Here is a 25,690-nt window from a genome sequence, read left to right as displayed (position 1 = left end):
AAATCCTACTAACTCTCACTCTTATCACCAAAAGTAAGAATGTATACCCCGAGGTGGCAACAAATTCTTATGCCGTTGCAGACCAGCCCCGAAAACACTTTTTTCTGCTTCAGAAAAAACAATAATGCAAATTGCTTTCTCTTACTTCGCATTTTAGGTTAACAAAAATAAATCAGTTCATTGAAATTTGGAAACAACTTCATAAATCTGTTTTTTTTTATTTATAGACAAGTAGAGCATGTGAAGTGGTATGTGTAATAATATTGAAAATATAATTTTTGCCTAAATATTGTATGTTTACTGATTGCGTTTATATTGTATAACAGCTTCTAGCTTCTATAATAATTTTTAGCACTTTTGACTAAGTATGGACTATATTGATACATTATTTTAAGTTGTGTAATTAGTGCGATGCTGTACTAAAATTCGAAAGATAATATTAACACAAAATGTAATATTTACTACTAATTTGTAAGATGTCCCGTTTTTTCTGTTTTTTAAAAATATGGTAGCCTTAAAGTATGCTAAACAGTACAAAATATATTGTACTGTAAATTGTGTCCCTCTGATAGTGCTCTCAAACGGGTCGGTTACGTGTCGGGTCAGCTCGGGTCGGGTCAATCGGGTTGTCGGGTCGGGTCAGTCGGGTTGTCGGGTCAAGTCAGTCGGGTCAGTTCGGGTCCGGTGACTTGGGTAGGGTCCTCACATTCTTCACTTATTTTGAAATACTATAGGGAGCTTTGTTGTATAGTTCATTTCAAAGTTGTTGCATGAATGATAATTGTGACTAATTGTAGCTGAAATAGTAACAAAGTTTTAATTTCACCCTATATTAACTAATTGGCATGGCAATTGTAATTAATATTACGACTAACTTTTTTCCTTTCTGCGTTTTTTTTTGTCAAGTTAAATGTCACATTAAGTGAAATTCAAAGGAAATATCTAGTTAACGTTCTACGTTATGCACCAACGCTAAGAGAGAGAGTGACGATGAGAAATAATTGAACTGGTTGAATGAAGAAAGTGGGAGGATATGGGAGAACAGAGAAAACCCATGCACACGGTGTTTGTCCACCTGAAAATTTACTTGGTACGAATCAATACCCATGGACCTTCGGGTCAAACACCTGCCTTTGGGCAGGACACATTATTATTATTATTATTATTATTATTATTATTATTATTATTATTATTATTATTATTATTATTATTATTATTACTTTAAGAGCGACCAAGAAAGTTCCGCCGCCTTTTCACCAACACTTTCGAAGATATATAACATAAGACATACCTGGAATATCAAAAATAGTTTCCATCAGCATCGACGACCTTCTGCCAACGTTCTGTAAGGCTATGGATTCCATAGCAGTAGAAATTGGTGGAACGTGAAGCGAAGAAAGTATCAAGTGCATATTGAACCTCTACTATCGATTTGAACTTTCGTTCTCTAAGGTGATTGTTCAAGGAATGGAACAGGTGATAATCGGACGGTACAATGTCCGTGGAGTATGGCGGATCCAATAGTGTTTTCCATTCAAGGCGTAGAATGGTGTCCTGGGTCATCTTAGCCAGGTGGGGCTTAGCGTTGCCTTGTAACAGGAGGACCCATTTGCGATTCAGAAGTTCTGGATCCAGAGAGTGACAGTACACACTTGGATTGATGCTGGTAGCAGTTCCCGATGGACGATGCCGCGAGCAGTCCACAAAATGCACAGGAGAACCTTATTATTATGTAGTGCTAGCTTGGGCTGTTTTTGAACCGGTTTATGGGATGCTAACCAACGATGACGACACCGTGGAACTTGGTACATGGCCCACTTCCCATCACATGTCATCACCCTGTCCTGAAATTGCTGCTTTCTCAGACGAGACACCAAAGAAACACAGGTGTCTGCTCGCGCTGCTTTCTGGCCCCAAGTCAAATCATGTAGGACCCATCAACCCAACTTGCAGTGTTTTCCAAGTTGATTGTGGTGGTGCCGAATGGTTTCTCCACTCACACTGAATTGTAGTACCAGATAATCATATATCTGTCTTCGCCCTAATTGCTGCCTGAAGATCTTTATTTTGAACAACTGTTTGTCTTCCTGCACGTGAACCATCCTACGGCTGCTTTCTCCGCCCTCACGACGCCCTTACCAAAGGCCTGTCATATCTTCCGTCCCGCGGAGCAGCAATTTGAACTCGCACAGCAAACAAGCCCTAATGACACTCTGTGAAGGTCTCATAGAGCGGAACTCTCTGTCCTGACAAACGTTCACGGTGTATCTGAACAGCCACAACCAGGTAGTATGTTGGATTTACTTACTAGTGTTGGTCACGAGATCTGGTTTGGGGCTTTCTCGAAAATGTGTCGTGAAGGTAGTTTCGTCTCGAAAAATACATATGTTTCTACTGAAAGAGCTCTGTCTCATCTCGTACCCCTTCATGAAAATTATGTCTCGTCTCGTCTCGTCCAACAACTGACGTTCGCCTTATCTCCATTCCCATTCAACTCATGGTGTGAGGGATAACTGTACACAGACCTCCACAAAAAGGGACAGAACTTTGTTGGTCACCTTCAGATTATTATTATTATTATAACTATTATTACTATTACTATTACTTTTATTATTATTATTATTATTATTATTATTATTATTATTATTATTATTATTATTATTATTGCTGCGGTAGTGATTTGACTTTCTCGGCACTAAATTACTCGCTGCTTTTATATAATGTTACAAATATCTTCTAGATAAATTAATGAAGAAAAAATTAAAAGGTAATTTTTACCTTACCTACAGACCTACCTACAGAATGATATTTCAGTGCAATTAGTTCCTTATGATTTTATCAGACAGCAACACTGTTTGTAAATGGCAAAATCGGAATGTTAACGTCATGAAATTTTTGTTTATTACACAGCAAAAGATATTAAAAGAAGTTCTATGTACATTTGTTACTAGAAATGCATTTTGACTTCAGAAATTCAAATTTTATTTTAAATTTTGAAGTTAATTGTTTAAATTTTAACCTTGGAAATTTGGGTGTGGAGGAAAATAGAAAAGGTTAGCGGTGTAGAGAGGAAAACGAATTAGGAAATGCTGAAAAATGCAAGAGACGAGAGCAATATTGGACGATGTAAGGAAGCAAAAAGAAAAAAAAAAGGACGGATCACAAGTTTCGATCTTGCTAAGGGATTGCATTCTGAGAGATGTAGTAAAAGGGTGATATCAGGAGAGCGAGAGTGTGTAAGAAGGTTGCAATTGATAGATTGTAATAAGGAGGGTGGTACATTATGTTGGGTTCCGAGGAAGATATTAGCGGGAAATCGAAAAATGGAAGCTTCTTACCTAGTTCAAGAAAACTTGCCTGTCATTAATAGCAGAACATTGAGGAGGAGGAGGAGCAGCAGAATAATTATACAACAAATAAAAAACCGAAACAATGGTTTATGCATACGAATTGACCAGCACTTTTTTCTGGTGGCAGCTTTGTAATGTTCTAATTCTCTCAAACTGGTTAGATTGTAAGGTCATGTCACTCGGGTTGGTTGTCGGGTTAGGTCACCTCGGGTCGGGTCACTCGGATCACTTCGGGTCGGGTCACTTGGGTCAGCTTGGCTCGAGTTATCGGGTAGGGTCAATCGGGTCGCATCATGGGTCGGGTCGGGTCGGTCTTCAGCACATATCATTTCCTCGAAAATTACGTTATATCACGGTTTACACCTCCATGGACTTCCAATAAAACTTATTTTCAATGATTTGTACACAATGTCGCCATTTTTGTAAGAGGGAATTTCTAGATCGATTTTGTGGAAACTTGATGGAGTGTAGATTCCTGTGTGTATGTGTGTGTGATACCTTACAGGATACAAGATGCCGAGGAAGAGTGTAAATCAACCGGACAATTTCTGTTATGTATGTGGGGAGCTGACATTTCAATCGCAACGTCGATGTTTTACTCCACTTGTGAGGAAGTGTTATCAGTTATATTTTGGTTGTTGCCTGAAACGTCTGACTGGGTGGGCAAATGGTGAACGAAATTCTGAACTTCGCAGTACCGATGATCTGGAGGGAAACAAAAGATCATTCTTCAGACTGTTACTTTTGTATGGCACAGATAAAAGAAATAACCAGTAAATCTAACCACAAAGTACGGTACCCTAATTTGCCATCAGCAATTAGGCCACTTCCACACAGTGTAGAATTACCTTTATCACTACCTCCTCCTCATCTTACGGTAGATGAGGATTACGTACTTGAGGGAACTACTGAAGTTCCAAATGAAGAAGATAATCGTACTTATGTAGGAAGCCCATCTACATTGGATCCCCATCTGATAACTCAGGGTGAACTAAATGACCTCGTACGGGACTTAAAACGCTCCAAGATAAGGCAGAACTTCCTGCTTCTAGACTTAAAGGCTGGAATCTGCTCCATCGTGTCACTAAAATGTGTATTTATCGAAACCTTCATACAGAGTTTGAAAACTATTATTCTCAAGAAAATGATTTAGTGTATTGTAATAATGTCTGTGCTGTGATGGATATACTTGGACATGCACATATGAGTACAGAGTGGAGATTGTTTATTTACTCTTCCAAAACTATTTTTAAGGCTGTCCTTTTGTACAATAGCAACAAATTTCTTCAGTGCCTTTGACTTATGCAACTAATATGAAGGAAACCTATGGAAACATCGAAATAGTGCTAGAAAGAATTCAGTATGAGAAATACAAGTGGACCGTTTGCTGTGACTTGAAAGTCATTTCTTTGTTAATGGGTTTGCAGCTTGGTTATACGAAATATTGTTGTTTCCTCTGCGAATGGGGCAGCAGGAACAAAGCGGAACATGACATCAAGAACGAATGGCCAACGCATGTATTAACTCCTAGACAGAAGAATGCTGTTTATTCCTCACTGGTGAGCCCTGATTAGATAATTCTACCTCCTCTTCACATAAAGTTGGGGTTCTTCAAAAACTTTGTTAAGGCAATGGACAAAAGTAATGCAGGATTTTGTTACCTCAAGGAAAAAATTCTCCGGTTAGTGACGGTAAAATCACGGAAAGGATTTTTGTAGGCCCCCAAATAAGATGTTTGATTCGTGACCAAACACTTCAGGATCTTTTAACTCCGGTTGAGAAAGCAGCTTGGTGTTCATTTAAATGTTTAACAGATATTTGTAGGAAACCAGAAAGCCCCAAATTACCGTGAAATTGTGAGTGATTTCCTGCAATAATTCGAAGAAATGGGCTGCAACATGTCCCTTAAAGTTCACTTTCTAGACTCCCACAGGCATTTCTTTCCTGAAACCCTTGGTGCTGTTAGTGATGAGTATGGGGAACGTTTTCATCAGGACATTTCCTCCATGGAGAAGAGATACCAGTGACAGTGGACTTCAAAAATGCTAGCTGATTACTGTTGGACACTCAAAAGAGATGTTCCAGCAGCCAAACACAGAAGAAAGTCGACAACTAAAACATATTAGTTGATGTATGTAAGTGTTCATTTATTAAGAAGATACCACTCACTTCTTTTGTATTATTTATTAAGTAGATATAAAATGATGACACAGTGTATGCATCATTGAAAATATTTTTTATTTCAAATCCAATGAGATAAGAGCCATGCTTATATTGTAATTTTCGTGGAAGTTATATGTGATTTTATCTGCACTAATAAATATGGTAAGATGAACAGTACACATAACATATTTTTTATATAAATATGTTTATTTCTCTAGAAAGAATAATGCTATTCTTATGAAACTCATAAGACTTACTAACTATAAATCAAGCTAACATACAATATAATGTTTCGGAAATTTTCCGAAAATCCCTCTGTAACGGCAAAAACTGAGGGTGATGGAGAAAAACTGATTGCAGATTTGAATTCTACATAAAAAGTTCTATTGGAATCAGGTATTTTCTTCCGTGTGACAGAGAAAAACATTTTTTTGTCAACAAGTGTAATAGGTACCATTTTCATTCTCAGCAACCGTTATTCAAACCGGTTAACGATGATCGCTAAACAGCCAAAACTGTAATACATAGCTGTAGCTCCACCCCCTTTCTTACTTTCTAGGTTAAGTATCAAAAAACGTTAAAACACGATAAACTGGTTTAACATTTGAAATGAGAAGTCGAAATAACAACTTTCATACCTCTTACTTTGAGCAATCCCGAGATATATACATAATTACAATGATTACAACCCTCATCTCTTTCTTCAATTCTATGTCAAATATTAAAAATAATCAAATCCGTATATTATTTAGTACAAACGAAAATTTTACCTCACATTTCTGCACAAACGATGTATAAACGATCGCAAAAATTTGTGGTTCAATCGAACATGGTGGGGCTAGCACTTAGAGAGCTCCCCTTTGTTTTCCTTCGGTCGACGCCCCTGCTAGCGTAGAAACAAAACTTTCGGCTGCACATTATTGTACAAACGATGTACAAACAAATGAGATAATATTCTTTTGAATCGGACGTGGGGGAGATGCTACCAATTAGGGAGTTTATAACCTTTTAACGTTTCTACGGCTCACGATTTATGTGCAAACGAAAATTTCAGCTGCACATTTATGTACAAAGACGTGCAAACAAGTGCGACAGTTTGTGGTTGAATTGAACATGGTAAGAGGGCTACCATGTAGACAGCCCCCACTTTGTTTTTGTTCTGGCGGCGCCCCTAATTGTGTACAAACGAAAATTTCGCCTGCGCATTTCTGTACTAACGATGTACAAACGATTACAACTATTTGTGATTTAATTGGACATGGTGGGTGGCTACCGTTAAGACAGCTTCCCACTTTTTTTTTCGTTCTGGCGGCGACCCTAAATATGAACAAACGAAAATTTTTCCAGCACATTTCTGTACAAAACGATTTACAAACGATTACGACAATTTGGAATTAAATTGGACATGGTGGGGGCTACTACTTAGACAGCCCCCAATTTGTTTTCGTTCTGGTGGCGCTCCTAATTGTGTACAAACGAAAATTTGGCCTGCACATTTCTGTACAAAAGATGTGCAAACGATTGCGACAATTAGTGATTGAATTGAATATGGTGGGGGGCTATCACTTAGACAGCTCCCACATGGTTTTACTTCTGGCGGCGCTCCTAATTGTGTACAAACAAAAATTTCGCCTGCACATTTCCGTACAAACGATGTACAAACGATTACGACTATTTGTGATTTAATTGGTTATGGTGGAGGGCTACCATTTAGACACCTTCCCACTCTTTTTTCGTTCTGGCGGCGACCTTAATTATGAACAAACGAAAATTTCGCCTGCACATTTCTCTACGAAACGATGTACAAACGATTACAAAAATGTGTGATTGAATTGAACATGGTGGGGGCTACCACTTAGACAGCCCCCACTTTGTTTTCGTTCTCTCGGCGTCCCTAATTGTGTAGAAAGGAAACTTTGGTCTGCACATTTTGTACAAACGATGTGGAAACGATTGCGATAATTTGTGATTGAATTGAACATGGTGGGATGCTACTAGTTAGACAGCCCCCACTTTGTTTTCGTTCTGGCTGCGCCCCTAGTTGTGCAGAAACGGAAATTGCACCTGCACGTTTCTGTACAAACGATGTACAAACGATTGCGAGAATTTGTGATTGAATTGAATATGGTGGGGGGCTATCAATTAGACAGCCCCCACTTTGTTTTACTTCTGGCGGCGCTCCTAATTGTGTACAAACAAAAAATTTGCCGGCACATTTTCGTACAAACGATGTAGAAACGATTACGACTATTTGTCATTTAATTGGTTATGGTGGGGGGCTACCATTTCGACACAATCCCACTCTTTTTTTCGTTCTGGCGGCGAGCCTAATTATGAACAAACGAAAATTTTGCCTGCACATTTTGTACAAACGATGTGCAAACGATTGCCACAATTTGTGATTGAATTGAACATGGTGGAAGGCTACCAGTTAGACAGCCCCCACTTTGTTTTCGTTCTGGCTGCGCCTCTAATTGTGTAGAAACTTGAAATTTCACCTGCACATTTCTGTACAAACGATTGAGACTATTTCCGATTTAGTCTGAAAAGTTAGGGGGGCTGTCTAAATGGACGTCTGCTTTTCACCTCTAGTGTAATAAAATTCTTCCACGAGAAAATCTCTAATCAACACTGTCAGTAGCTACGTCCTCGACTAATATACATTTACAGGTAAAGCTTGATTTTCGCAATTTTTTCAACAGTTAACCAATTTAAAACCTATTATAATTCAAAGTACTTATCATATTTCTATCGTAAACAAGAATATGCAGTCAACTTCATAAATACTTCGCTCCGCAGGAACCCGTTCAGCGCGTGCAACAAGCAAAAACAACATGTTTGGCATCTCATAAATGGAGACGAGAATATCATAGATTTAATTAATAATAATAAGTGAACAGGGATATAAGGAGATCGACACGTTACCAAAACTCGTTCAAAAATTAAATGCCATTAGCTCGGTATTTCTTAGACTTAGGTATCTTGGTGTTTGTGCTTGTTTATAACATGAGCACATGACATATCATAATACAAATAATAATTAGATTGAGAGTATAGTTAAAAAGAAATAGCTAACAAACCTTTTAGTTTTACCACATACGAATACAGCAGGAACAGATACGTTTCTCTGCTTATCATCCACTATCATCACTGATGCAATAACGTTACTGTTATACCATGCTACAGCTTCCATCAAAGCCACAGACATCATTATAATTATAGATAAAACAGGCAATAACCACAGGAACCTGAATCAGAAGAAATATACGGCACGATTAAATATACTGTATTTAATCGCATTGTCTTAGTACAGATAACACTAGTCGGCATGAAAATCCTCAAACGAGGGTAAAAGGGTGTACCGGATAGATTTCGATACGCTGATTACGAATATCTTATGGAGAAAGTTTTTTTTTTTTTTTTTGGCGGGGCGTTGTTTCCATAATTGACAGAAAAATCGTCTTTCTCGTACTTAATATGTGTTTTCCACGTTTGGAATGCATAATTCTGAATTTTTGTCTTAATCCAAGAACTGTTACTAGACTATATCCCAAGAACATTCTTTTCTCTAGCTGACGACCCGCGGGAAACGTATCTTCTACCCTTGGGTTGCAAAGATTTATTGTCGTTCCAGACTGCATACACTAAAACCTAGGCGTATTGACGGAGAAAGGTTTCGTAATCAACTTGCGATCATTCGTCGGCTCCCTTTCATCTAGACGACAGACAGATTGTTGAAAAAGGCGCCAAGACAAACACCACGTTGTCGCGTGACACAAATATTTCAATTTCGAGTTGATCTTCGTGTTAGAAGGTGATGTTACGTTGTGTTTGTGTATACCGTATGTGAAAAATATTTCTGCGTGAAATATTGACGTTTGTGTGAAACGAACATGCCGAGAACTTGCAACAATTCGACAGAATCATTGTGCTACATATGTGGGGAAGTGATTTTCAAGGGCAAAATAGGCCATTGTCTCCGTTCCTGAATACAGCCTACCATCTGTACTTCGGGTTAAAATCGGCGACCATTATCGCGTTTCGGCTCCGAAACAAAGTTGTAATTCGTGTGTGCGTACTCTCACAGGATTGTTGAAGGGTACACATAAATCAATGCCGTTCGTCGTATCTATCGTTTGGCGCGAGCCATGTGATCATGTTTCGGACTGCTACTTTTCCCTGACTCATACAAAAGGTTTCTCAAAAAAACATTCCGCGAGGAGACTTGTGAAACATGATGCTTGTTTGCCTGTACCCGTACCACCAGACTCATACCCTATGTGGAGTGTTTCATACAATGAAGAACCTGCTGCTTGTGAGGATGTTGCACAATTGTCGGGTACACAGTCGGATCTCAATTAGACCCCAGTGCCTGACACTAATCAACCATATGTGATATGTCAGGAAGAGCTGAATGATCTGATCATAGACTTAAACCTTCCCAAGTCTAAGGCCCTGCTGCTTGCATCACGACTTCAACAACGGAATCTACTAAACCAAGATGTGAATATATCGATGTATAGAAAAAGAGAGGTGAGCCTAGTTCCTAATTTTACAAAGGATGCTGATTTGGTGTATTAGAGTGACACTCCATGGCTTATGGGACAGCTGAAGTTGAACTACAAGACTGAAGATTGGAGGCTATTCGTAGATTCCTCTATTACAAGTCTCAATGCAATGTTACTACAGAATGGCAATGAAAAGCTAGCCATCACTATTGCTCATGCTGTCCATATGAAATAAACATACGAGAACATGCGAAATACATTGCAGAAAATAAAGTGCAACAGTTTCAGTGGTCTGAATGCGCTCACCTTAAGGTTATTGGCATCCTCACTTTTTTACAAGGAGATTACACAAAGCACTGCTGCTTCTTGTGTCATTCGGATATTTGAGCCAAAGATAAGTACACCATCACAAAACAGCCGCCAAGGAAGCAACTGGTCCCAGGGAAGATGAACGTGGCTAATGAACGTTTTGTGGATCCGGAGAAAATATTCTTACCACCCCTTCATATGAAATTAGGGCTCGTGGAGGTCTTCGTCAAGGCCCTGCACCGGGATGGTGAAGCATTTAATCATCTCAGAAAACTATTCCCAAGACTCAGCGAGGCCAAGGTGAAAGGTGTTTTTACGGGGCCTCAAATCAGAGACATTTTTAAGGATACTAAATTTTCTTCTAAGGTAATGAAGTGGAATGTGAGGCTTGGGAGTCCTTTCGAGAAGTGTGCAGTAACTTTCTAGAGAATCATAAGTCAACTGATTACAAAGACATTGTGGGCAGGTTAATTACTTCATTTCGTAACATAGGATGTAATATGTTCCTAAAGTTACACTTTCTGCATTGCCACCTGGACTTCTTCCCTGAAATGTACAACTTTGGGCGAGGTCTCTGACGGACACGCGGAAAGGTTTCACCAGCAAATAGCTACCATGGAGAGGCGCTACAGTGGTAAATAGGGTGTGAATATGTTGGCAAACTTCTGTTGGAGTGTGACACGCGAGGCACCCTGTAGTAATTCCAAGAGGAGTGGGAAAACCAAGGGACACGTAAGTGTTTAACTTTTAATGCAATTTTATCTGCATAATTTATATTGATATTTAAATTATAACGTGCAAATTATTATGGGTGGAGAATAGCATATTTGGGCGGATATTAAAATACCCCCTCCGAAACTGGTACGTCCTGAAGAAAAACAAGTTCGGATTCGAACTCAGGAGCTCGAAATCTATAGGAATCACCTATTTTCGTTCGTGGGAGACAAAAAAAGTTTCATTTCGTCGACCAGTGTAATAATACATACAGTGGCGTCTTGAAATCTTAACTGAGGAGTTTTCACTACCTGACAAGCAAAATCATTATTACGTAACACTTTTTATAATTAACAATTTTCCCTGATTGGTTTGTATTTATAAGATACATGCGTCCATGAATAAATATACTATTGAATTAAAACATACGAGAACATTGTAGGAAGAACTTACAACTTTGGTTGCTAGGGGTTTTATAGTTTATATGAGCAATTCTGTCTAAATATCTAACTGAAATATCAATTGTACCAAAGAAACTTTCACAAGCAGAATCACATGATGTTAAAGTATTTGGCATGTCACTCAGCTTCTAAGATGATCATATGATGTACTGTTGGTACCTTTGCTGTGATGCACATGTGTTAGGTCTTATGATTATGAAGGGAAGATTTGGCTCTGCGAATACCCTTATTGTTTATGTGAAAAGGTTGCTTGAGTCAGAAACATTACATATTATATATATGTGATTTTGATTTTTGGGGTAAAAATTCAGTATTTCCTTAGGTCCATCTATTCACTTCAACCGTAGGGCTTTATCGTGGTCATAAAATTATAAACTGAATTTGGAAAATTAACTTCCTAGTTTCCGACAAAAGATTTAATGGTAAATTTTCAATTCTTGAAGAGTTACATAGTCCCAATTGTCCAACTTTCAATCTTAATCTTATTGTTAATCTTCTTGGTCTATATCGTTATTTTGAATAACGTTACTGAGTTAGGATTATATACTATTGCATGTGCTTCTTTTATGTTTCACTGATCATTATATTTCACTCATCATTATGTTTCACTGATCATTATGTTTCACTCATCTTCCACTGATCATTAAGCTATCTTATAAGGCTAAATCTAAGAACAAAGAGCATAATTTCGCGTTTTAAATTAGGATCCTTCTTACAGCATATAGCAAAGATTTGTAATTTCTGCCTCATGTTTCTCTTTCGTTCATTGTCTTGTTTGCTTTCTTCTAATTTTCTGAACTATGAATAAGTGTGTAATCCTGCCTTCTATTTCCTGTTTTCATTGTTGTAAAAGATCTTCCCTGTTAATATATTACTTCTCAAAGTATTTAATATAGTAGTTCAATTCTATATTGTTACTCTTATCATAAAAATGAGAAAATACGCAACTAGCTATAGCTAGTTCATTCCTGATTACTTTTGTACCAGATATGACTTTTGTGTACGGTATTATTTCCTTTTATTGTTATAAAGTGATATGAAAAATTGTTCGTATCAGTTTTCGATTATTTGCTTTTACATCATATGGGAAACCATAGATTACATAATCGCATCGTTTATATGAATCTCCTTATATATAATATACTTAATATGATATCTTTATTCTGTTTTCTCTTACATTTTAATACAATATAAAACCAAAGATCTTGGTTCTCATATGCTCTACTAATTATTTTAAATTGCTTTTATGTTTGTAAATGTGTACATAAATAAAGATATTAAACTAGAACTCTACAGTACTTTTGTCTCTTTACTTTGAGAATTATTAAATCCTCACCATTTAAAGTACACCTTATTATTTCTTTCTTTCGTAACACCTTTTGTTATTACATACTAATATTTGTAGCCAGTTCTTAACAGGTCTGGTTGATAACCACATTTCACTGTTTCTTTGTTTAAACCTTTTATTATGTATGTCGAGAAAACGGAGGCAATAGCCTCACTAATAGCTGCTACTTCTTATGACAAATTGGGTGTGTATTCTGTTTGAAACAACCAACTTGCTTACACTAACATCACTAATCTTATATATTTTCTTAATATTTTTGTGCTCTTTTCAAAATAAGTTTTCAATATTGCTTGTAATTTTTAGTTAACATTTATAGGCTTGGTAGCAATTGTTCTCAGTACTCCATTGTTATACTCATTAGTTTACTTCAGTTATATCTGCAAATTTCTTGAATAGTATATTCACAATTTCTTTGAATAGTAAATGTTTTAACATGTTTCGTTTATGAGTTTTGTTGTGTCGTTCTACAATAGAAGAATTAAAACCTCAGTACTATGAATAGTGATTAATACTATATTCCTTCAACAGCTCTCAAAAGTGTTTGTTTATTCATTCTAGTTTTAAATATATCTCTGAGTTCTTCTACAACATTTATTGTCTCTTACCTTTAACTTGAAAAATAAATGCATATTTTAAGCACATATAGATTATTATTAAGGAATGCATATAACCATTATTTATTTCTGAAGCACGGTTTAAAGTTTCACTATCCATCTCAACAAAGTTAGCTTCACGAAGATCTCTATAATTTCGTAAGAACGTTTAAAAAAATGTCCCTTGACGGTATATGTTTCTAATCAATTATGTCCTATCTGACGCCCTTACTTTCTTCTTGTAAATCTTTGTTCTGCACTTATTGTGTCATAGTAATGCAACATAAACCTTTGTCTATGTACATGAATGACAATCACCATCTTCCCCCTTTGTTTGTTCTATATAATGGTATCATGTTTCGTGGGAGTATACATTTTATACCTAATTGACTACATCGTTGCAATTCATTTAACACAAAATTAATAGTTTCCTTTTATATAAGTCACAACATACAATAATTATCATTGTTCCATAAGATAATTCTTATTTGGTTACGACATAATTATATTGTTCTTGTTACAATGTAAATACGAACTCTCAATTAGAGTATAGTGTAAAATATGCTATCAAAGCATTTGCCAAACTATCTTGTACACGCATTATTACTATTATTGAGAAACTTTTAAACGTAAGATGGATTAAATATTATAAAAATTGCATCTTAATCATTTTTACTTCTCAACCTGCACTACGAGTTTATAATTTCTTTCTGCCTTTAATTACTTAAATTACTTCTTTCTTTAATATTTGAAAGTCTTTTTTGTAACAAGCTGTAATGTAATGTTTTTCTTATGCTATTATCTAGTGAATTTATCGATTTTCCTGACATTACCACATATACAGGTTATTAATGGACTGAACACTGTCAGGGCTGAACTGCATGCAATTGGCTTTCATGGTAAAGCAGCTGCCCACAAGTTGAACATCACCCCAATGGACAAAGCCAGGAAGTTGGCATCGTATAAGGCTAATCGAAATTGGACCCTAGACCAATGGAAACATGTGTTATGGAATGATGAATATATATGTGTTTCATGTGAGATGATCCGGTTTGGGTGTGGCTACAACCCGGAGGATGCCTCTTACCAGACTCCATTGTGCCAAAAGTGAAATTTACTGGTGTTTTTGTAATGATGTCGGGTGGAATTTGTTGGTTTGGGCTAGGCCCGTTTGTTGTTGTGCCTGGTAATATGAGGATTTCAAATCATCTGCACATTTTGGACAATGTAGTACTTACCAAATTGTGGAAATTCTTCGGAATGGACCCATGTTACTATCAGGATTATAACTACCCCCTCCCATAAAGCTACCAGTGTTATGTCATTTTGTAACGAGAATAAAATGCAACGATTCCAGTGGAATGCTCAATCGCCTGATGTGAATAAGTGGAATATCTGTGTGATGAATTGGAGCCTCGATTAACGTCGAGACCAACTCGTCCAAATTCACCTGCCGTACATGAAACCGTCTTACAGGAGAAGTTTGCTGCCATCCCAAGTGATAGCGATCAGGAACGGGTGGAAAGCCTTCCTCATAGGATACATGCTTTGATCCAGAACAAAGGAGGCTCTAACCGATATCAGGTACGTCATAATTGGGTTTATTGCAAAAGTTGTTGTTTGATCCATGACCTTTTCGTAGGTAGTCTAGATTATAATATACAATGAAGAGTGAAGAAGTATTCAAAATGGTGGAAGAATGGCCCACAAATGACCCACTTATTATTGTAGCTACCCTTGCCTCGTCGAACCTTTAATTTTGATCTTCCCTACTGCATACTTTATGAGAAGCACAGAAGAAGAATATGTTCTACGATAAAGAGCTTGTACCTGATTCCCCACGAACAGGAATGTGATATTAAACATTTCTCAATACCGCATCTATGTGTGAATATAAGTTAGCAATGTTATACAAAAACTAATATTAAGTCATTATGAAGGCTAACTTAAAAATAAACTAAAGAGCATGTAGTATTGAGATAGTGCAACATTTGGAGCTGTAGTATCGAATTGCATAGGACAAAGAGTTTTAATACTATTTCGGGAAGTACTTTACCGTGTTATCCTATAGGGCAAGGTTATTTCGACTGAAAAGTCAGATAAGCTTTAGAAAACGCAAATAAATTGTATCTGGTTCAAAAACTCGAAAAGCTGATACTTTTGATGTAATGTTAGAACAAACAATTTACTAACTGGATAAAATTCCTTTTGACACATATATTAACATTTCCTACATGCTTTAGGTAATAGGATTAACATCCACTGAGTGTATGTTAATAATGTTTTAAATTAAACCTACTACTAATAAATAGAAAATATTGAATACAAATACTAATAATTAATACTTTACCTTGATTTCTTATTGAGCTCCGGGTGCACAATATATTTCAGTCCATCTAATTTCGAACTGCGTAAGAAATTACTTGTCTCCGTTTGTAAATTGACAATTAAACGAGATGTGAAGAACCGAATTCCCATGAAACCAAAGCTCATGCTACGTTTCCTGCAAAAAAATGATGAACCTTATATACACAAAAATTTAATATAGTAATCATACATTTAAGTCAACGGGAAGTATTTCTAACAATATGCACTTAATTCCTTTTAGCTGACAAGGCAGTAACAAAATAAAAATACATAGTTTTAAGATTTTCATACAATTACGCTTTTATTTGTTGCATAATCGACGTTTCAAGTAGTAGGGTAACTAGCGCTTTCAAATGATATTCGAACAAATTGTTCACCTATATATATATATATATATATATATATATATATATATATATATATATATATATATATATATATATATATATATCGTGTGTCAAAAAAATCCACCGACAAACTTCGGGAGGTAGATCCTCTCATACGAAGAAACAAAAAACCTCAGTAAACATGGGTCCGGAAACGCGTTGTTTCGGAGATATAAGGCGCCGAAACCATGAGAAATGAATCTTCAAAGGCGTATATTTCAGAAACTATTCAACGTAGAGGGTGCGGTTTAAAAACTCACAAGCGAAGTCATACCTGCTCTGATTAAACATGCATGTTTCATAATCTTGCAATGTCTGCGGAAAGTATTCCCCAAGGGAGCATGGGGATTGCCGGATAATCTGCCGAGTGAAGATGGCTCGAAAGGGGTATGAATGGACGACTTCCTCACCTGTTAACAATACTTCCTTGTACCAAGACGATAACTCAAACGGATACAAAATGGTGGACACTTGTATACCTGCTGTGTGTGGTTGCATAACCGCCACATATGGATGGTGCCCAATAACGAAGTTCGGAATATGAAGTACTGTAAAAATGCAGTCGAAGGGTCGTAGTAAGGCATGTGCGGTGTTGCTACAGCATAACACACCAAGTAGAGTGATTGAAATTGTGAAAACACTTAATGCAAAGGAAACCCCCAAATAGCATGATAGCGAATACAGTCAGCACATTTTCACATATAAGTAATGTTTAGCAATGGGTACGAATATCTTTATGTCTTGTGAACTGAGTGAATGTCACTATTGAACGAGACCCAATATTAAGTACATTACATGAATGATCTGATTAAATGTATAAGAGATTTGTGATTTGAAATCATATGAATTATTTAATAAGTCTGCAACCGTCTACCTGATTTCAATGGTACTTGTTCCTTTCAGTTGTTGCACCGTTACGTGGAAAAGCAAGGAAGCAACAGAAAGCAAAGTTGCACGTCGACGCGCCGCGTCCCGGGAACAATCTCTACTAAGAGTCAAAGCTTTGGACTCAACAACCAAGAGATGGATCGGATCGCATTTGAAACTTTAGGTCCATATAGCGCCGCTGCTGAAAAGGGACGTTGAATATCTTAACAAATAAACAATCAGACAATAAACAATTGTTATAAACGTACAATTGAATGATACTGTAGTGCGCGAATGTGATATCTAAATGAATTGGTTTAGCTCGTTAAATTAAATGTAAGTCCTGCTACGTTTTCGTTTTCTTGTCGGGTATCCAAGCCGCTCCTGTTAACGGATTCCAAAATATGTAAACAGAACAATAAACCACCTTCATATTTTATACCTTGTCTTTATTCCTCCATTTAAAGTTACATCAAAATTGTCTTCGTGTCCATTTTGTTAGGTCTATAAGGCGGGGACGTTATTACAAAATAATAATCATAAGGTCATACTCTTCTCATGTTTATTTTTGCTTACAATGCAACTGCTAGAGCCTCAAATCTATACGCCTATTCTAATTTAGCACACCAGAGTAGATTAAGTGTAGAGAGAACCGGGTACCTCGTGTTCAGTAGAAGATCTTGAAAGTAAAAACTGAAGGGGGAGGGGGTGTCAGTATTTTGCTATGTAAAATACGTAATTTGGACTGCGTTTTGGTATTTATGACATTAGTGATTTTCTAGTAACGCAGCAAAATTGGGGGACTAAGCCCTCCCGACCCCAGCCTAGATTCGCCACTCTTTGTTCAACCATTCTGAGTGGCCTTCTTCAGTTTCACAAGTCGAATGCCAAGATGGTACGTTCTGGCCGTAAGATCGCCTGCATTTGTGTCTTAACTTTAGTCGTCGGATGTAATTAACTCTCATAATGTAAACAGATTTAGGCTGCATTCAAATGCACATGCAGTCGAACTCTGGAGGGTATTGTTGATCTTTAAAAACAAAAGCAACATTGATTATCATTTTACTGTGTGTAAGGAAATTGGTGTCTGGTCTTCTTTAAATCTTAAAACATGTAAGAGGTATTTCAGTTTTACATGATAATTTTAATTGAGTCCAGAATATTCAACAAAAAGATATTATCCTTGAAATGACAGTACATAACATTTTTCTTACGTCCAAAACTGTTTATAGGAACAAAAATACGATAGATGAGATAGAGGAGATTATGCTTTACAGTATTCCACACCACCAACTATGCCACTAATATGCGAATCAAATTATCGCTGTTCCCACGAGGTCCTTTGTCAGCTGCTTCTTTCTATGTTAATACTATACTCCACAATGCTGCATATGTTAACATACATTTGTCCACGATAATTTATGTACATTTTGATAGCGGGTTTGCATCTAGTTTCAACAGCTCTAAATCACTCTGGTTTATGTGTTATGCTGTAGCAACACCGCACGTGTCTCACTAGAAACCTTCGACTGCATTTTCACAGTACTTCATATTCCGAACTTCGTTATTGGGCACCATCCGTATGTGGCTGTTATGCAACCACACACAGTAGGTATACAAGTGTCCACCATTTTGTATCCGTTTGAGTTATCGTCTTGGTACAAGGAAGTATTGTTAATAGGTGAGGAAGTCGTCCATTCATATTCCTTTCGAGCCATCTTCACTCGGCAGATTATCCGGAAATCCCCATGCTCCTTTGGGGAATCCCTTTCGCAGACATTGCAAGATTATGAAACATGCATGTTTAACCAGAGCAGGTATGACTTAGCTTGTGAGTTTTCAAACCGCACCCTCTACGTTGAATAGTTTCTGAACTATACGCCTTTGAAGGTTCATTTCTCATGGTTTCGCTTGTAATACAGTGATAATGTAAGAGTTTTAATTTATTTTTGGGAAGTTATATCAATAAGCCAGATTTTCTACATTTTACTGTTTTTGTCGTATGAAGATTAATATGCAAACCAGTGCAATAGATCTCCCTAACTTTCGTTGTAGTGTATGTATACAATTTTAGCTGGACATTACTATTGGGCGATTGAATTCATATCAAGAAGCAAATTCTTGCTATCTACGTGTCATTTCCCTTTATGACATTCAACGCTAAAAACAAAAATAGTCTATAACTTTTTATTTTATCTGCTGGCGAAGAAATGTGACATAGTCTATTCTTAGTACGAGTAATGAATTCTAAAGAAACTACTTCTCGATATCTCCTACCATTTTTCCGCTCTAAGAATTAATGTTGAAACCGGAAGATTTAGTAAATTACAGCCAATTTTGTTGTTAAAGAAACAATAGACTTGGAACGAAATATATTTGTAGAATTTTTAATCGTTTGGAGAAATCTGTTTCTTTATAAATCTTTTCTTTCTTGTTCTTCATTTTGGAGACAAAAAAATCAACATCAATTTTGACGAAGGCGAAGAGAGTGAAGAGTTGGGAGTGGAATTCCTTCACTCAGGTAATATTGAAACGGAAAATGATAAAAATTCATCTAAGTTCGACTTTAGTAGAACTAATGACTTTTACCTTTTTCTGCGAAATTCAATTTTAGTATACAACGTCTGTTTTTGTTTCTACTTCTTTGTGATATTCGCCTTTGGTCGGACAGATGCCACATAATATTTCTTAGCTATAATACATTGGATCGTAATGCCAACTGGCTTTGAGTCTTTGAACTAAGGTGGAGTGGCAGGAATTATTACGAGAGTCTTGCTTCACCTGGTAAGGTGCGCTTCAATGCTAATTGGAGAAGTAAGTTATGGCATCCAAACAAAATACAATTAGCGACAATGAGGTAGCTGCGTTCTTGTTAGATTCTTAGTTTGAAGATGAAGGTGGTTAATTCCGAATCGAAATGACGATTTTTGACCACAATTCAGATTAATGAATTTTCTTGCTGATAGGTGTAACATTGAAATCTTAGGGCCTACTTGGTTGGTTACCATAGAGTTCTTTCTTGAGGCTAGCAGGAAATTCTCTTGGATAACGTCATGAGGAAACTATGTATGTTATAAACGAATTTTCAGAAAATTCATTCCGAAATAGGCTGGCAACACTGTCAACTTATAATAATGGGTCCGATTGAACACAAAACAGACGTCTTTCGATATTGGGAAATGTATTTGTTTCTTATCGGGTGCTGATAACGTGAAGGGTGCAAAGAATCATATGAATGTTCAATAATAAAATTTATCTACAAAATACGAAAGCAAAAGGAAAATAGGTCTATTGTAATATAATGGCAACATTGACAATCGATATGCGTTATTAGATCGGGGAAAACAAATACACCTTTCTCAGTTCTGGTGGTAACATTTATATGAAGTTAAGAAATTACCTTATTCTCTATTAAATAATGTTATACATACTGTTATAAAAGGTTGACAACATTCACAATCGGATGTGTGAAGAGCGTAACAAACTAGGTAAGTGCATACTGTGGTAGCAGGGAGTATTTGTACACTGCGCATCGACAGCTAACGCCATGCAGTTAGGCCACTAAATTTACATATTCTTATCCCATAATTGTGTCAGGTAAAGAGACCCCCTTTCGTAACTTTATAGTGTTCGTCACATGATGCTTCAATTTCTCTTTCCTCATTTTGTTCTTTTCTCAAACATTGAAATGTGGCAATAAGCGATCAATCAAGTCTTTGCTAACCATGCTATTGTAGAACAACTTTTAGGTTTCTACACACAACAAACAAATAGCAGTCACATGTACAGCGCATGAAAGACTTTGGCTTGTCTGGTGCGGTATTTTCACAATAAATATTGAAAGTGGAAAGAGCAATTAACTTTTTCGATTTTGCTATTTCGCATTTCTTTAGTGGCCAATCCTCAAATTTTCGCATTTATTCATAAAAAATGTAACTCTACGAATCGAAACCAAACGTTGTACACTCCGCATCAAGAAAATTCCGACAGCTAACGCCGTGCAGTTAGGCCACCAAATTTACACTTTCTTATCCCATAACTGTGTCAAGTAAGTAGACTCTCTCCTCCTTTCTTCTCTCCCATACTAAAATTAGCTAACAACATGAGCGCAATTCTAATTTAACCTAAACTTGCAATAGTATCGATAAAATGAAATAACAAAACCGAGACGAAACAAGATCCATAAGTTGATGTAGGGAGAAACTGAAACATCCATAATGAAAAATTGAAACCAATGTATGGTCTAATACACAGAGATTCAGAAATGAGGCAGAGAGAGACAAGAGGAGAGAAGAAGGAAACAAAAAGGGACAACATATAAAAATGTGGAATTTAAACGTAGTAAGAAAAGAACCTAACATTATAAAGCGCTTTACAGAACTCCAACCGTAATATAGAAAAAACGTTTGTTTTTACATACTTTTTCAGACCTATTCGATTATATAGAGGATGCTTTAAATATTCTTGAAGTCACATTCATAAAGGTTAGCATACTCAATTTCCAGCAGAACTGTAGATTTCCTAGACACAACTAGGATAAAGTCAAAAGTTTAACACACATGCCTTGTTTCCGCGTAGTTCGATTGCAAATTCGGTATTGTTCGTTGGACGTAAAGATCCCAAATACATGCTAATAAACCCAGTAGGTAGCGTTGGTCATATTCTACATTTCAGACTACTTTTGCAAAATGAACTAACAAAAAAACTAAAAGAAATGAAAAAGAAAGAAAGAAAGAGAAAATTGAATAAGTGCTATTTTACTTCTAAAGCGCCTGTGACACATCCAAAGGTGTTTGGGCCACAACAACCGATTTTGATAAAACTTCGTAGACTAATAGGACACCTTACAAAACTAATGTAACGAGCAGGAATTTGTCGAAAAGCTGTAGTTTCTTAGATACAGTCGATATATTAAAGATTACATTTGTCGAGATATCTCGAGAACGGCTCCACCGAGCAAACTTTGCAAGCCATAGTAGACACATAATAGCCATAAAACGAAATTAGAACGAATTGTGTACACTTGCGCAGAACTGCAAATAATGCGCAAATTATTGTGCGCATACCCATATCTCGAAAACGTGAAGACAGAGATATATTTTTGTCTTGCTTAGTTTGAACTACATGACGAGTATAACAGTATGCACGAAAAAATCTAAACTCAAAGGTGAGCGTTCCCAAGCAACTGAGATGAGAAAATGTTGGGGTGGTCTGCTCCTGGATACAACCCTCTAGTTACGGCACTCTGTATGGCTTCTCAGTCGTCAATTCCATTACATCTGTGTAGAAGTCATATAGTTAATGTTAATAGTCGCCATATTCGGGTCGTAGTGATATCAAGCATTGTAAATCATCAATGCTGCACAACAGTAACACAATATTAAGAGAGCGTAAGGATAAACTATCAGGCCTATTGTAGCAGTCTATTGGAACACATCAATGTGATGCTGGCATCTATGCTTCAAAGAAACTTGCAAAGTCATAGGCCATAGAGTTACCTATATATAGTTACTGCGGCCATGAGACGAGACCTTTAGATTGTCTCATCTAGTCGCGTGAAACAGTCTCGCCACAAAAAAGTATAGCCTGGTTCCAAATAAGGATGGGCAAAACCGGTGTTTTACAAAAAACGGAAACCGGTTTCTAGACAACCCAACTCCGACAGACTAACATTTGGGTTGTCTCCAAAAACCGGTTCTGGTTTCACCAAATTTGTTTCGGTTTTTCACCTAAACCGGTTTGGTTTTTCCCCGAAACCTGTTCTATTTCCTCCAAATCCAGTTCGTTTTTCCACCGAAACCGAGTTCGAAACCGGCTTCTTCACCGAAACAGATTTCTGTGAAAAAGTTGGAAAGCAAAACTATTTTTGTGAAAACGGAATCGATTTCTGGAGGACAACGGTTACTATTCTGGTCAGAAATAAAAGCAATTATGAAAAAAAACCTGAACCGGATTTGAAGAAAATCGAAACCGGATACGGTGAAAAATCGAACCTACTTTGTAGAAAACGGATAAGCGGTTCGGTGTAAACCGAACAGATTTCGGTTAAAACCGGTTTCGGTGAAAAATCGGGTTTTTGAAACTTTTAAAATCCTGGTTTCGGTTTTTCTAAAAACCGAAAACCTTAAAATGTGTTTTTCTGCCTAACACTACTTTCAATAGATTGAGACTATAGGCCTCATAGTTTATCGTTACGCTCTCATAATACTGTTACTGTTCACTATTACTAAAGCGCTCTTTGATATCTGTCATTTCCCATGAGTTTTATATATCTTCTCCCCAGCCCATGTTCTGGGGCACGGCATCTGCAGTCTCATTGTTCATCTCAGCGAGCCAAGAAACTATGAATTCGACACTAATATTGGTTATTTCGATAATTTTTATGTCTCCCTCTCCTCCAAGTTTCGGGGCTGAATTTGTATTTAAACACCATCAGATATGCCACTGTTTATCTCAGCAACTGCAAAAACTATAGATTCGACACTAATACCGACACTAACTACAGATGTGCCACACTTTATTTTTCGTTCTTTTTTGAATGTCGTTCCCCCTCCCTCCCTTAAGTTATATCATCAAGGTGATACAACAGAAAGCATTTCAGCTTCGAACTTCATGTAGGTTGAATATTTGATTGAGATTGGTTTGGTGGTTCAAGAGTCATTACATATAATTTATTTCTATATATCTCCCTTTCTGATTCAAGTCCCTAAGTTGTCCCGTGAAACTGAAATGACAAAAATCATCTCATGCTGAACCCCACCTATGTAAAAAATTTGATCGAAATCGGTCGATTAGTTCAAGAGGGATGAAGTTGCAAAGACAGTCACTTTTACTTTCATTTTTTACATATATTTTTCTCTCCGGCCCCTATGTTGCACCGTCAAACTGAAATGACGAAACTCGTCCCAGATCCGAACCTTATCTATGTTGAAGGTTTGATAGAGATCTGTCTGGTGCTTCAAGAGTTATTACGTTTTATTCACTTTCATATATCTCCCCTCCCTATCCCTCCTCCACCTAAGCTCTGTCTTTAAAATGAAATGATAAAATAGCTTCGCAGACCCGAGTCTTATCAATGTTGAAAATTTGATCGAGATCTGTCGGATGGTTCAAGAGATTAGAAGCCACAAACATATATACTTTTAATTTTATAATATAGGTTATTATTATTATTATTATTATTATTATTATTATTATTATTATTATTATTATTATTATTATTATACACATACTTTTGAATTTGCATGCTGTAATTACTGCATAATATGTTTTTTATTTCTGTGATTTTTCCTGGAATGTATGTAATTTCGTTAATAAGTGGGCACTAATTTCTCTCTAGCCCGTCGAATAAATGAATTTCGTTATATACTTTGGTGTAAATAAACAAAAAGAAGTCGATTCGTTCCAAAGATCTGGGCTGGTTTGTAAGTAATGTAGGGCTTGTAAGTAGGGTAAGTAATATTTGGGTTGAATTTACAGGTGGTATGGTAGTGTAGGGATAAGGTAATGAACTTATGAATAACACATATATCTAACATAGGTTCAAATCCTGTTCACGGAAAAATTGATTTTTTACAAAGTGATTGTGAAGAATCGACTTATAGTAGTGGACTAGCAATACATAAGAATGTGGAAGCAAACACCTGTATTATGATAGAGACAATTTACGAATGTTGGTTGGAAATCACAAGGGAATTAGCAGGACAATGAAAAAACATAATTGATCTGCAGTATACATTTTTCCTGTTATCAATCTCAGTAAGAAACACTACACAATTTGTAAAACACAGTTTGGGTAAAGCAATCGCTGCGATTCCCCATCAAGTAGTATGATTTTCACGCATAAAATAATGGTTGCAAACAGAGATTCATCTTATTTTGGAGAACTTACAAGGCATCACTGGCGATAATTCCAATAGACACTATGTGCATTCTACATCGGACACTGCAATGATAAATATGTTTCATATTTATATTCATCCCCCTCACTTTCTTGATGTTACAATATCCTGTCTTTGCATCTTTCACGTCTGCCCTCCTTTCTCTCTCACACATACTAACACACTTCATGTGCGTGTGCGTGTTCCAAAGTTAAAATGGAACAAGTAGATTGTAGTAGATTGTAGTAGACAAAAATCATTAACCCGATATCTGAGCTGGAGAATCTAATTAACTGAGAAATTCGTGTTTCTCGTGCTCTGGGGTTAACATCTCCAGTAATTGTCATCTCTGACAGAAATACTGTTTAAACGCAAACGAATAAGTAAAATCTCTTTTCCATCCTCTGGTTTACCGAATCTCAGTCGAATTGATGGGTCACTATGGGATTGAATTCGCGACGCAGTGGTGGTTTATAACCTAACCCAGATCATCCGACTGACACGATAATCTCTTTGAGCTGTTCATCCTGTTGATACTATCTGAGCAAATTAAGTGATATCTACATGAGACAAAATCGATGCTGGATGCTTGGAAGAGATAAATCTTCGGAAAAGACTAGAAAATGGTAACCTCTTTTTATTTGAAAACAAAATTTTAAAATAACAATAATACTGTTTTTATTTTTATATCATGTATATAGAAAATACTTACAGAATTAGGCATATATTCCTTCTGCGACATAA

Source organism: Thermobia domestica, chromosome 3 (genome assembly GCF_964235325.1).
Source record: "Thermobia domestica chromosome 3, izTheDome1.hap1.1, whole genome shotgun sequence".
Taxonomy (NCBI): Eukaryota; Metazoa; Arthropoda; class Insecta; order Zygentoma; family Lepismatidae; genus Thermobia; species Thermobia domestica.
This window is presented reverse-complemented; position numbering follows the sequence as displayed.